Genomic DNA, 15,862 nt, shown 5'->3' with positions numbered 1-15,862 from the left:
ACTTTTCTTAGTTTCTTTCCTTTTTATGATATTCTAATTTGGGTACATTTTATGTTAAGTAGGTTCTTGGCAACCCTCCTGCTGGTGACTGGTTTACAGATATGCAGGCATAAGTACATCTTCAAAGAGCCATGGGAAGCCAGGATGTCTCTCACCAGATACGAACAACTGCCTCTCCAAGCCATACTACGGTGAGAATGAAACAGACAGTATAGATAGCATAACTTGGGTCTTTGGTGACATCCTTAAGCCATTGAATCAACTTACCCTAAAGCCTGCCCAATCTCTGGACCTCTTCCTATGAAAGCTAAGAGATTTCCACACAGTTTAAACCATTCCAATTGGATTTTCTGTTACTCTGCTGAAATCACTCTAATACAAGTGAGATGGCTGATTTTATGTGTCAACTCAGCTACACTATAGTACCCAGATGATTGGTCAAAACCAGTCTAGATGTTGTGTAAAGGTATTTTTAGATTTAATTAACATTTAAATCAGTAGACTTTGAGGAGAGCTCAAATGTGGGTGGGCTTCATCCAATCATTTCAAGTCTTAAGAGAAAGGACTGAGGTCACTTACAGAAGAAGGAATTCTGCTCCAGACTGCCTTTGAACTCAAGACTGCAACATCAACTCCTGCCAGAATTTCCAGCTTGCCAGTAGGCCTTACAAATGACAGACTTGCCAGCCTCTACAATCATGTGATCCAATTCCTTAAAATCAATCTCTCTGTATATATGTATATACCCTAATGGTTTTACTTCTTGAAGCAATAAGCTCAACAGTTTTCCTTAAGTTTATTACATTTTAAAGAACAAAACTTTTTTTTACAGATTTGATATATTAGTTGACAATAATACACTGCATATATTCAGAAGGTATACTTTAAATAGTTTTCACACAGGTATACACTTGTGAGACTGTGGCTACAATTAAGATACTGAACACATCTATCACCCCAACAGGTTTCCTAGTACTCCCAGAATATATCTATCTGTAAAACAAAAATTGGAATAAACTTTATATATTCCTTTCTAAACTTTTTTCAGTTCATAATATAGAGGGTAAACAATTTTCCTTATTATCATTTAACTTTTACATAATTTTAATAGCTATATGGTATTCCACAGTAATAACATGCCATAATTCTGTTTAATAATCCTTTATTGTTAGATGGTTAAGTTGTTTCTAACATTTTGCTACTATAAGCAATGCTATGAAGAAGTCTCATAGCTACATCTATGTAAAGTCATGATTACTTCCTTATATGCTTCTAAAAATAGAATTGCTAATTTACAAGACATTACCTTTTAAGAAATAATAATTATAATATCAACGTCAAATATGTACAGAGCATTTAGTATGTGCCACATACCCTACCATGCCCTTAAACACTCTCTGAAAGTTATACCAATTTTCACTCTCAAGCATTACATAAATATACCCATCTATGGTCTATACACTGACCAAGTTTTTTACAAAATCCTTGCCCTTCTCCAAATAAACCTCAATGTAATTCCAGTCAAATCTCCACTGATAAGTTTTCGCAGCTCATATCCATCTAAATGCATGAAAATATGCAAGATCTTCTCTTAAGGGGGGAGAGGAGAGGAGACCCTTACCTACAGAAATTAAAAGGTAATATAAGGTTGCAATAATTGAAACAAAGTGATATGGCAGCAGGACATGCAAAAGGGTCAGTAAAACAGGAGACCCCAGAACGTATGGGAACTTGATTAAAGACAGCATAAGAGAATAAAATAAAAACAATTTAAATATCTAAAATTTCTGAACTAGAAGAGAAGTTGAAAAAAATACAGAAAAACATTCTTGTAATTTTCCAAAAGGCTAAGCATCAGACAAACCACTTTCCCTCAAAAAGCCCCAAAACTGACAGAATGACCATATACAAGATTTAAATTAACAAAGAACACAGAAAAAGGGCAAGCAACAGAAAGGAGAAAAATTATCTATGATATGTGAAACACATGAAGCATTAATATCCACATTTTAACAAATCTCTCCAGGGGGCTTCCCTGGTGGCGCAGTGGTTGAGAGTCCGCCTGCAGATGCAGGGGACACGGGTTCGTGCCCCGGTCCGGGAAGATCCCACATGCCGCGGAGCGGCTGGGCCCGTGAGCCATGGCTGCTGAGCCTGTACGTCCGGAGCCTGTGCTCCGCAACGGGAGAGGCCACGACAGTGAAAGGCCCGCGTACCGCAAAAAATAAATAAATAAATATCTCCAGTTGGTAAGAAAATGCCAAAGGAAGAGGCACTTCACAGAAGAAATGGAAAAAACATGAAAAAAAAATTTAACCTCACAAGTAATAATAAAAAAAGTATTAATTTCTCTTATGAGTTGGACAAAAACTGTAAAATCAATAATGTACTTTGATTCAGTAAACTAGCCATTCACACAAAATTGTAATAGTATGTAAACTGGTATAAGCTTTCTTATAAGTTAACTGGGCTATAATTAGTAATATAAAAAAGAATTGTATCATTTAACCTAACAACTCCACTTTTAAGAATGTTATCTACAGGGCTTCCCTGGTGGCCCAGTGGTTAAGAATCCGCCTGCCAATGCAGGGGACACAGGTTCAATCCCTGGCCTGGGAAGATCCCACATACCGTGGAGCAACTAAGACCATGCGCCACAACTACTGAGCCTGCGCTCTAGACCCCACGAGCCACAACTACTGAGCCCATGCGCCACAACTACTGAAACCCATGTGCCTAGAGCCCGTGCTCCACAATGAGAAGCCATCACAATGAGAAGCCCGCACACTGCAACGAAGAGTAGCCCCCACTCACCGAAACTAGAGAAAGCCTGTGTGCAGCAACAAAGACCCAACAAAGCCAAAAATAAAAACAAATAAATTAATTTTTTTAAAAAAGAATGTATCTACAGAAAGACTCAAAGAAATACACACAGATTTACATTTAATGATGTTTGATAAAGCACCGTTAATAAAAGCTAAAAACCAATAACCTAAAGACCCATTTATGGGGAAAGTCTAGTAAAATAAAATATATCCAAATTACGAAACTACAGGGACTTCCTAGATCGTCCAGTGATTAAGAATCCACCTTCCAATGCAAGGGACACGGGTTCGATCCCTGGTCAGGGAACTAAGACCCCACATGCCACTGGGCAACTAAGCCCACGCGCTCTAGAGCCCATGCACCACAACTAGAGAGAAGGCCCACAAGGCACAACGGAGAGCCCACACGCCACAATGAAAGATCCCGCATGCCACAACTAAGACCTGATGCAGCCACATAAATAAATAAATATTTAAAATAAGTAAATAAATTCACACTAGAATTTTGAAAAAAACAAACTACAAAACACTATCTTGCTTTTTTTAAATGGCTGCATGATACACAAAATGTCTATTTTACAGAACATTGCATATTATGTCCTCAACTCTGTAAAAATTAATGATTAAACAAGGTGTATACTTGTTTTTCACAAAAAAATGTCTGAAGAGAAACTAAAGAAGAGGGAGCCGCTGGTGTCTCTTCATTGTTGGCCAAATGTCAGAGCATCTATGCATATGTCTCTCATCTACTCATTTATGGTTTTTATTTCTACATGTCCAGGGCTTTATTTCAACCAGATATGTTATTTTTATAATTCTAAAAAGTGTCAGGTAAGAGAAGTTCTTTTCAAAACACTCCCAGTTTTTGACAGGTAAAAAATATGTTGTACTTAAATTATGTTTCCTTTAACTACAGTGAGGCTGAATATTTTTGCTAATATTTACTGGAAGTTATCAGTTTTTTGTTCCTTGTTCATGTCCTTTTCTGAGCTATAAAGGAGGACTGTGCCAATGTATTAAAAAGGACACTTGTGCCACAGATATTTCTTTTTAACATGAGATATACCGCTAAAGGAATGACACATGGCATAATACCCTCCAAATTCTAACATCTGATTTTTAACAAAATTCTATACACAAACTAAAAGAAATAAGAAATCTGAAAGTCTTATGTAGTAACTGCATGATAGATCAACTATTATATTAAGTCTCTTCTATAACATATCATATTAAGAGTGCTAGTACGTAGCACTCTAGAGTACTCTAGTACTCTAGTGCTAGCATATTAAGACATGCTAGTATGTAGGCTGACTTTATGGTAAGCATAAAGAATGGTAAACTACTACAGAGGTGAAAATACTTCACATATTATCTCATTTAAGCTTCACAATTACTTGAAAAGTATTATTATCTCCTTGTAACACACAAGGCATAGAGACGCTAAATAATTTGCCCATTATCACACACCTACAAAATGGCAAAAGTGAAACAATCCCCCAGCTTGAGTGTCCCATCCTCTTTATGCCATGAAGAAAAAGGTGTTATTCGCTTCCTCAGAGAGGGCTCAAAAACCATAGGGCGACATAACAGCTGTCTTTTATTTCAGTCCCGAAATGGTAATGATGCCCTAAGTGGTGCTCTGCCACTTCCACCCCTCACCACCTGCCTTTCCCCACCACAGAATTTAGCGGAATTCTTTCTCCTTATTGATGGTCATAGCACTCTATGGTTTCTGCAACTGGCATCTGTCCTACTGTCTGATACTGAGTTTCACTCTTCTGACTTCCTTTTCGCTGCCTGGGTTTGATCAACCAATGAACTCACTTTTTAACTTCTGGTGGGTTAACCAATCAATCACAGCTAGTCAGACGTGACAAGTTTTTCACCCTTCTTGACAACTTTTAGAAACAGAGACTACTTCTAGGCTTTCAGGAAAAAGTTTCTTTATTTTTAACTTCTGGGTCAGCACCATTCCTGATATATGATATCCACAAAATAAAATTTCACTAAAGAACTAAAACTGAAATATTCATTTCTCCCAAACATCTACCCTTTCTGCTTAATTATAAAAAATTATTATATAATGATCTATTTCTGCCCTCACAATCAATCTACCACCAAGCTATAATAACAGTAAACTTTACTGTGTGCTTACTATGTGCAATATTCTAACCTAAGTGCTTCACACAGTTTATCTCATTTGATACAACAAACCCATGAGTTAGGTACTGTTATTCCATTTTCCAGATGAGGAAAACAGAGAGTACGTAACAGTGGAAGAAGCAAGGATTCCAACTATACTCTTAACCATTATACATAGTTCCCATTACTATTACCTTATAACATCTGCCCAAAAATAACATATTTCTTGTTCAGCTATTCAGGAAATATTGGCAGGGAAAAGGAACCCCCCGCCCCCTTCCATCTCCACTTACCCCTTACCTACTTCCCTACCGATTCCTTTTAAACTCCTGACAATCCTTTCACCATAGATCGTATCTCCTGACAGGCACCTACACATTCTGACCTATGTTCTTTACCTCTAAATTTCAACACATGATGCTAACTCTGTATTTCCTTGTAACCCAAAGGAGGAAGTCATTACTAGTTAAGATTTTAATTTTTTTCCTTTAAAAGCATTATTTGCTATATTTTATTGATGTAACTAAAGCACCTTCCTATAACTTTTACTGATCATGCAAAATTCACAATCATGAAAGGTTCATTTAGTTATTCTGGAACACACTACAATCTGTTTCATAAATATTTTTCTCCTCAATTCAACTCAACAAACACTTTTTGATCAGTAACCTAAGAAACACATGGAGAGCAAGAAAACCAGATAGCAGCATAGTTTTTATGTAAATCACTCAAAAGATGAACATTTGTACTAAGTAAAAAAAAAAACATTTAAAATCAATTAAGAAAAACACTGATACTCTAATTTAAAAATGGGCAGAGGACACAAAAAGGTAATATATGGATAAAGAAATATAAATGGCACAGAAAACAGTTTTCTACACAGAAAACTGTTCAGTCAACCTGCATAGTAATAAAAGTAATTACTAAAAAGACTGAATACTATTTTTACTTATCAGATTGCCAAAGATCAAATAAAATCACTATAAACATTGGTCAAAACACAATATTTTTTTTTTTGGAAAAAAGTGGAAGTTAATATTTTGGTTCCTCGGCATAGTATTTAAGGTCAAACATCATTTTTGGTCCTAACCTACCTTTCCAGCCTCATCTTCTATAAAAGACCCTGTCCCTCCCCACAATACTTATCCCTCTCAATTTATATAGCATTTTTATCAAAATTCTTGAGAGCTAGTTGGGGTTTTCTTGTCGTAAGTAACATCTTTAATGTATTCATAGTCATTCAACCATCACCACAATGAATTTTGAAAATTTTCATCACCTCAAAAAAAACTTCATACCCAATTAGCAGTCACTCTCCATTTCCAAGCTCCTCCCCAAGTCTCCTACAACCACCAATCTACTTTCTATCTCTCTCGATTTGCCAATTCTGGACATCTTATATAAAAAGAATCATACATCACCTTTTGTAACTGGCTTCTTTCACTTGGCATAGTATTTTTAAGGTTCATCCATGTTGCAGCATATATCAATCAGTATTTCATTTTTTAAAATCGTGGTAAAATAAAAATAAAATCTACCATCTTAACTATGCTTAAATGTATAGTTTAGTGGCATTAAGCTTATTTACACTGTTGTGCAACCATCACCACCATCTATTTCCAGAATTCTTTTCATCTTGCAAAAATGAAATTCTGCAACCATTAAACAATAAATACCTCCCCATTCTCACCTCCCTCCCTGGTAACCACCATTCAACTTTCTGTCTCTATGAATCTGACTACCTCAGGTACCTCACAGAAGTGAAATCACACAATATTGGTCCTTTTGTGACTCGCTTATTTCACTTAGCATAATGTCCTCAAGCTTCATCCGTGTTGTAGCATATGTCAGAATCCTCTCCCTAAGACTGAATAATACTTTATTACATATAAATATTTTGCTTATCAATACATGAATCCAAGGACACTTGGGTTGCTTTCCCCTTTTTGGGTACTGTGAATAATGCTGCTATAAACATGGGGTACAGAATCTCTTGAAGATGCTGCTTTCAATTCTTTTGAGTATAAACCCAAAGGTGGAAATGCTGGATCATATGGTATTGTAATTCTATTTTTTGAGGAATCACCGTTATCATTTTCCATAGCAGCTTTACTGTTGCAGATTCCCACTGGCAAAGAACAAGGGTTCCAATTTCTCCACATCTTGTCACTTGTTATTTTCTGGTTTTTTTTTCTGTTGTTTTTTATTTTTACTTTTGTGATAATAGCCTAAATTTTTTTTTTTTTGCGTGGGGCTGTACTGGGTCTTTGTTGTTGCACATGGGTTTTGTCTAGTTGCAGCGAGCAGGGGCTACTCTTCGTTGCAGTGCGCAGGCTTCTCACTGTGGTGGCTTCTCTTGTTGCGGAGCACGGGCTCCAGGCACGCGCGTTTCAGTACTTGTGGCATGCGGGCTTCAGTAGTTGTGGCTCACGGGCTCTAGAGCGCAGGCTCAGTAGTTGTGGCACACGGGCTTAGTTGCTCTGCGGCATGTGGGATCTTCCCAGACCAGGTCTCGAACCTGTGTCTGCTGCATTGGCAGGCGGATTCTTAACCACTGCACCACCAGGGAAGCCCAAGATTGTAGTTTAGATCACTGTGATATGGGATTATATATAAACAAGATTGGCCATGAGTTGATAATTGTTAAAGGTGGGCAGTGGGTACATGGAATGTTATTTCATTATACCATTTTTAAATGTATGTATATGTTTGATATTTTACATACTTTTAAAATTACATAAAGCAAATAAACCTTTTTCTGCAAAAACCAATGTTGGAATTTTCATAAAGAGTTGCACTGAATCTGTAGATCACTTTGAGTAGTAGTGATATCTTAACACTATTAAGTCTTCTAATCCATAAACACAAATATCTGTAATTTATTGGTGTCATCCTTAACTTCTTGTTTTGTGGTTTTCAGTGTACAATACTTTCATTTCCTTGATTAATTTATTCCAAAGTATTTTATTCTTTTTGATGCTTTTGTAAATGGAAGTTTTCTTCATTTCTTATTCAGATTTTTCACTGTTAAGAGTATAGAAACGCAACTGATTTTTGCATGTTAATTTTGTTTCCTGCTACTTTGCTGAATTCATTTATTAATTCTAACTTTGTGTGTGTGTATGTGAAATCTTTAGGGTTATTTACACATCAGACCATTCTGTCTATGAACAGACGTAATTTTATTTCTTCCTTTCTAATCTGGGCATCTATTCTTTGTCTTATTTGCTCTGAGCAGGACTTCCAGCACTATAGTGAACAGAAGCAACAAAAGCAGGTACAGGTGTCCCCCATGTCTGGAAAGTCTGCTTTATGCCACTTTGCTTTTACGACAGACCTACATCAGTATCTGTTTTCGCTAACCAAAAGAAATCAGAGGAATTTTGCTTTTACAAAAGAAAGGCAAAAAGCAAAAATAGCATTCAGTGTTGATTTTGCAGTGAGCTGTTATAGAGGCAGCATGTACCCTAAGCAGTGAGAGTGGCACTACCAAGCCCCCTCCCTGGCAACTACACTCAGCATCAAGCCATCATAACTTTGAACTGTGTCTGTGAGCACCTGTGCTTTATTTCAATTTATTTTGTGATTCCATTAGCAAGATGTGTCCTAAGGTAATTGCTTCTTCCCTTTATGCCATTTGAGCTTACAAAGGGTTTCACAAGAACACTCTACTTTCGGATAGCTTGCAAAAACTATATCCTTGTCTTCTACCTGACTTTAGAAAAGTTTTTAGTCTTTCACCACTGAGTATGATGTTATTAGCTGTGGACTTTTCATATATGGCCTTTAATATGTTGATGCAGTTTCCTTCTATTCCCAGTTTGTTGAGTGTTTTTATCATGAAAGTGTGTTAAACTTTGTCAAATGCTCTACTGAGATCACCATGTAGATTTCCCCCCTTCACTGTAATAAAGTAGTGTATTACACTGATTGATTTTCATATATTGAATCATCTTTGCATTCCAGGAATAAATCTCACTTGGTCATAATGTATAATCCTTTTAATACACTGCTGAATTTAGTCTGCTGAATATTCATCAGAAAAATTATTGGTCTATAGATTTCTTGTCTTGTAGTCTTTGCCTAGGTTTGGTACCAGAGTAATGCTGGCCTTACAGAATGAGTTTGAAGTGCTTTGGAATAGTCTGGAGAGGACTGGTGTTAATTCTTCATTAAAAGTTTGGTAGAATTCACCAGTAAGACCATCTGGTACTGGACTTTTTTTTGTTGGAGATTATTTTATTACAGAGTCATCTCTTTACTGGTCTGTTCAGATTTTCTATTTCTTCATGATTCTTGGTAGGTTGTGTGTTTTTACAAATGTGTCCAGTTCATCTAAGTTATCCAATTTGTTGGTGTAAGTACTTCAATCCTTTTAGTGGCAGAGTAATATTCAACTGTAAGAATATACCAGATTTTGTTTATCTATTCATCAACTGATTGACATTTGGGTTGTTTACACTTTGGGACTACTGTGAATTATCCTGCTATGAACATTGGTATCAAGTTTTTGTGTGGACATGTTTTTATTTCTCTTGGATATATCCTTAAGAGTAGAAGTTCTAGGTCGCATGGTATCTACACATAACATTTTGAGGAAATGTCAGGCTGTTTTCCAAAGTAGCTGTACCATTTTTTACAATCTCACCAGTAATGTATGAGTCTTCCAATCTCTCCACATCTTCCCCAACACTTGTCAATACTTCTCCTTTTTATTATGGCCATCTGACAGTGTGTATAAGATGGTATCTCATTGTGGTTTTGATCTGCATTTCCCTAATGACTATGATACTGAACATCTTTTCATATGCTTATTGGCCATTTGTATATCTTCTTTGGAGAAATGTCTTTTGAGATCCTTTGCTTACTTCTTAAACAGGCTATCTTTTTTATTATATAATTGTAAGAGTTCTTCATATATTATAGAGACAAGCCCCTTAGATACATGATTTATAAATATTTTCTCCCATTCTGAGTTGTCTTTTCACTTTCCCAATGGTGTCCACCAAAACACAAAAGTTTTAAATTTTGATGTAGTCCAATATATCTATTTTTTTCCTTTAGTTTCTGCTTTTTTTGTCATAACTAAGAAGGCTTTGGAGGGACTTCCCTGGTGGTCCTGTGGTTAAGACGCCACACTTCCAATATAGGGGGCCTGAGTTCAATCCCTGGTCAGGGAACTAGATCCCGCATGCCACAACTAAGAGCCCGCATGTCGCAACTAGAAGATCCCACATGCCACAACTAAGACCTGGGACAGCCAAATAAATAATAAAATTAATAAATAAATATTTTCAAAAAGAAGGCTTTGGCTAATCCAACATCATGAAAATTTCTCTTACATTTTCTTCTAAGAGTTTTGTGATTTTAGCTCTTATATTTAGATCGTTGATCCATTTTAGTTAATTACTGTGTATGTGAGAAAGGGATCCAACTTCATTCTTTTGCATGTGTATATCCACTTGACCCAGCATTGATTGTTGAAAAGCCTGTTCTTTTCCACTGACTTGTGCTGGTATCTTCATCAAAAATCAACTGACCATAAATATGAGGGTTGGTTTCTAAGCCCTCAATTCTATTCCGCTGATCTATATGTTTTCCTAAAGCCAGTACCACACAGTCTTGATCATTCTAGTTTTGTAGTAAGATTTGAGATCACTATGTGTGAGTCCTCCAATTTTGTTTTTCTAAATTTTTTTGACAATTTTACCTCTTGAATTTTCATATGAATCTTAAGATCAGCTTGTCAGTTTCTGAAAAGCAGCAGCTGGGATTCTGTGAGAGACTGCATTGAATATGTAGATCAATTTGGGGAGTAGTATGCATCTGATCCATGAACTTGTAATGTCTTTCCATTTATTTAGGTTTTCTTTAATTTTTTTTCAATGATATTTTGTAGCTTTCAAGGTACAAAGGCTTACACTTCTTTTGTCAATTTACTCCTAGATATTTTATCCTTTTTAATGGTATTATAAATTAAAGTCTTCTTAATTTCACTTTAGACTGTTCACTGCTAGTGTACAGAACTACAACAGATTTATGTATATTGATTTTGTATCCTGCCACCTTGCTGAACTCATTTATTAGTTCTAAGAGTTTTTTAGTGGATTACATAGAATTTTCTATATTGTGTGTATGTACACACACACACACACACACATACAAACTGATTAGAGATAGTTTTACTTCTTCCTTTCCAATTGGTTACCTTTTATTTCATTTTCTTACCTTATTTCCCTGGCAATGTTGAACAGAAGTGGCAAGAGCAGACATCCTTATTTTTCATAGTGGCCCTTTAACAAGTTGAGGCAGTTCCCTTCTATTCCTAGTCTGTTCTATTCCTGCTCTACATTTGAGAGTGTAAACTGGCGCATCCCTTCTAGAAAACAACTTGGTAATATGTGTTAAGAAATTGCAAAGTTCAAATCCTTTGACCTAGTAATCCCATTTCTATAATCAATTTAAGGGAATAATCAGATGTGAATAAAAGTTTTATGCAAAAGGACATTAGAATGGAAGGAAATCTGGTTCCAATGTCTATGGACTCACTGACTGCTAGGATTATATATGCTCATTATACAGGACCTTTATCACTCACTACTTCACTCACTACTTCATTTCTCACCAAACCTATAATTCAGAATTGGTTAGGACTTTTTCTAGCAGATAAAGTCCCTTGTCTGGTTAAAGGTATACGAATAGCTACAAATCACTGCTAGAATTTCCCAGTATAACACTTCAATATAGAAAACAGTAGTTGAAATGCCTGAAAGAACCTATGCAACAATGGAGGAATGAAATATGGTCCATCCAAGTGACATATTATTCCAATAAAAAAGCATGTTATTAATGAAAGAAGCAGAACCTCAGCTTGGGAATAAATAATCATAAATATGAGAGAAGACACATTAGGAAAAATATAGAAAATTTTAATAGTGATAATATCTGGGTCATTTTATTTTCCACATTTATAACAATAAACATCACTTTTATAATCAAGAAAAGAAAGTCTAACATTTTTCTTTCTCCTTCCCTGCCCCACTCAAAAAAAGTTACTAATTCTAAATAGTAGTACTACTGCACAAAAAGAGGGTATAGGATCTTAAAACTATGCATCCCTGGCCTAGAGCCTTAACTGGAAACTTCACATAAAATACCAGATACAAATAAATTGTACAACTGAGACTAAGTTTTATCATTTACATGACAAAATGAATAACATAATATAGGCAGCCCCCAGTATACAAAAAATTTAAACTTACAAGTGACTTTCCATCCTGCCTCAACATGCTGCTGGAGGCCCCACCATCACAGGAAAATTTTATCTTTAATAAAATAACCTGCAAGTTCATTTCTTTTTTAAGGTAGGAAAAAAAAAAAAAGAAGACACAGTACACAGTTGGTAGGTACAGACTCCTTAACAAAGTTCTCTTGCTTATTTGGTAGATCCCACAGCCTGCATTAAATTTTTTCTCTTTTTTTGAAACTCAACACCTACAACTGAAATCCTGGCAATTACAGATTAAAAGAGTTAACAATAAGGGAAAACTTCTGGGCAGAAAAAAGCCTGTCATTCATATATTAGTCTGGTTTAGTTCTAGCAAGTACTGATCCACCTGGTTCCCAGAAACTCGGTTGAGTCGGGGACCAGATTTTTTTTTTTACCTTGTGTATCTCAAGCATTATTTATTAGAACTTGCTGATTTGATGAAAACGTTCCAGCTGCACTATCCAAAATGCAGTCAGTAGTGATGTATAACTACAGAGCTCCTGAAATGTGGCTAATGCAGCTAAGGAACTGAACTTTTAATTTTATTTAATTTTAATTAATTTAAATTTAAATAAACATATTACCTAGTGGCTACTGTATTGGCCAGCCCAAGTCTAGAACTGGCACAATAAACATGTATGGAAAGAATGAACAAATCGATCAACAATGCTCTCATCACAAAACCCACAAAATATTAGCAGTTCTATATTATGGGAATGAATTCAGATTTTTAAGAAAATGAGACAGGGAAGATAATTTTGAAGCAAGACTTTTTTTTTAGGGGATATGCCAATTTTTCATTGCCTCATAAAACACGTTATGACAATTATGAATTAGAATGGCCTCCTCCCTACTTATCCAAATAGCACCCATCTTTAACTTTCTATCTACTCCACGGAACATTCTCACCTTTGTATTTCATTCATTCATTTATTCAACATTTAATGATAATCTACTGTGTGCTGCACACTATGAACACAAAGTAGAATAAAACTCAGTCTCTGTCCTCAGGCAGGCACTTCAATAGGAATAAGAGATAAAAACATAATGACTAAGTTGAAATAGAAAACATCGTTATAGAACTGTGTATAACATGGAATGCAAGCATAGGGGAGCACCATGTGAGAATCAAGAGACTATAGAGGAAGTGACATTTAAGACTGCTTCCCTCAACCATATAATGACACTCTACCATAAGCATTACTATAGAAAACTGTTTTATTGATTTTTAGAAAAATTCCAAATTAAAAGATTACTCAAATTCCCTCATTAAACAAACACTAGTATTGAGAGCATTACAACTAACTTAATTTGTACAAAGTAATTTTAATACTGGTTTTCGTTACCCAGGATATTATGTTAATTTTAAGTACCAAAATACTATTTTGTTGTAGTGATACCATTATTTCAGTGTTTGTTTTTCATCTGAATACTAAATATTTACATTTTGATATGGAGATCAATGACTAACATTTTACTTTATACTGCATATAACTGCAAAACAAAAAGTGTCCTCTACCCAGAGAATTATAAACTGCATTAAAATTTTTCATTGAAAATTATTACATTCATTCAGAAATCATTTTTCTGTAAATCCATAATCCTCAGTGGAAAGAAGAAAATAACAAAGCAAAGCTTCTGTTGCAAAATAATTAACAGTCTAGTTCGAAGACCTTATGAACAGGGAAGTATGAACACAAGACTACTGAAATTAATACAAGTAACTGCATCCCACGCAGAAACTAAAGACCTAGAGGTATAGGAAATGTTTTCTTATACCTCACACTAACAATAAAAAGACTGAGAAACAGACAAAATAGTTCAAAGATTCCCTCAAAGAGAGTAAAAAGAAATGCAACTGCTTGAAGATGAAAACATTAGGAAAAAAATTTAGAATTATTTTGTCTGTCTCGCCTGCATTCCCTCGATTATTTCAGAGGAAGCTCCTTCAGCATCTATAGGTTTCTGCACAAAAATATACCCATGGTGAAACCACTTAACCATGTTTTCTTAAGGCCACTGTGGTGGAAAGTGGGAAGATTGGTCAGGTAAGACCTCACTAATGAATAAAGCAACATTCAGGCAGAGAGCTAGAGAATGAGAAATTTGCCTTTTAAATCGCGCGCGCGTGCGCGCGTGTGTATGTGTGTGCGTGTATGTGTGTGTGTGTGTGTGTGTTTGTGTTGGGGCTGGAGAGGTGTATGCCCAGTGTAAAGAAAGGCTTCAGGGCAGAGAAGTGCACTGGCATATCTGATGACTCAAACGAGCGATGTGAATGGAGTTTGGTGAGCAATGAGAAAAACCGGATTGGGGTTGAGGTTGGAGAAATAAACAGGGATGTGATCACACAGATCAGGAAAACAGAGGTCCAGGGTATGTGGAGGAAAAGCAACTATATTAATTTGGCTATAGAACAAGATTAATGAAAAACAGTATTTGCACACCACCCTCATGCATAAAATCTTAATTTAATTCTCACTACACAGTAAGAGAAATAATGTTTCCCTTTAATGGGTAAAGAAATAACAGGCTCAGAAGGGCTAAAAGCCTTGCTGAAAAGCTAAGTCTCTAACCCCAGACATTCTAACCCAAGTCAAACAGGTAACCTTTCTACTACACAATAAGAAGTAGTGAAAAATAACATGAAAAAGACAAACCCAGTTCAAAGTCAGACTAAGAAATATGGGCTTTATTACGGGAAAAAAACTAATGGAAGTTATATCAATTAAAAAGATGATTCTGATGATTTCCATAGGGCATACAGAATACTTTCAAACAGAGGTTCCTTCATAAAAAATGGTTACCATACATAACAACAATCATTTTTCTACTGTGTTCCCCAGAAGAATAAGATGGTGGATGTGTATAGCTGGGGATGGGAGGAGGCTAAGTACCATGTTCAATCAGAACATACCTACTTTTTAATCTGTTTTATGTTAGATTTAGTTTCAAAAAGAATTCTGCTCTTTGAAAACCACTGACTATAAGGGAGTCAACCTTAGTTCCAAAATCTTACTCTAAAGATCTAAAACCTGCTGGAGGTAGAGCATTTCTTTCACCCATCAAATACCCTATGTTAACTACTTTAAAAAGCACACTAATTTCTTTTCAGCTTTTTTTTGCTAAAAGCCAACAATATACCACTATAGATTATCAAAAGCAATTTCAGGTTGGCATTTTTGCCGCCATACTTTTAGAAATAATACATATGCCTACCACAAAGTTTCCTTGTATGTTGAGACATTATAACATTGAAAATGTAAGGTAAATATATTCTAATACTACTATAAACTGCTTCTCAATCACTAAAAAATAAAGACTAAAAATTATATATTGAGGCCCCCCCGAAAAAATATTGCTAGTGAATATTTCATCTGTAATACCAGTAAGTATGATGTTATATAGGAGGATGGAAGGCGGAGCGAGGGATGGATTGGGAATTTGGGATTAGCAGATGCAAACTATTACAAATATAATGGATAAACAACAAGGTCCTACTTTATAGCACAGGGAACTATATTCAATATCCTGTGATAAACCATAATGGAAAAGAATATGAAAAAGAATATATATATACGTAAAACTGAATCACTTCGCTGTACAGCAGAAATTAATACAACATTGT

The 15,862-nt window shown here is 35.6% G+C and overlaps 1 protein-coding gene across 1 annotated transcript in view; it reads right to left on the bottom strand.

Annotated features, from left to right (window-relative positions):
• The window catches only part of CDK13 (cyclin dependent kinase 13), a 107,925-nt gene that overhangs the window by 52,675 nt on the left and 39,388 nt on the right, over window positions 1-15,862 (bottom strand).

The sequence above is a fragment of the Neophocaena asiaeorientalis genome, unplaced genomic scaffold (assembly GCF_003031525.2).
Source record: "Neophocaena asiaeorientalis asiaeorientalis breed wild unplaced genomic scaffold, Neophocaena_asiaeorientalis_V1.1 scaffold56, whole genome shotgun sequence".
NCBI classification, from domain to species: domain Eukaryota; kingdom Metazoa; phylum Chordata; class Mammalia; order Artiodactyla; family Phocoenidae; genus Neophocaena; species Neophocaena asiaeorientalis.
This window is presented reverse-complemented; position numbering and strand designations above follow the sequence as displayed.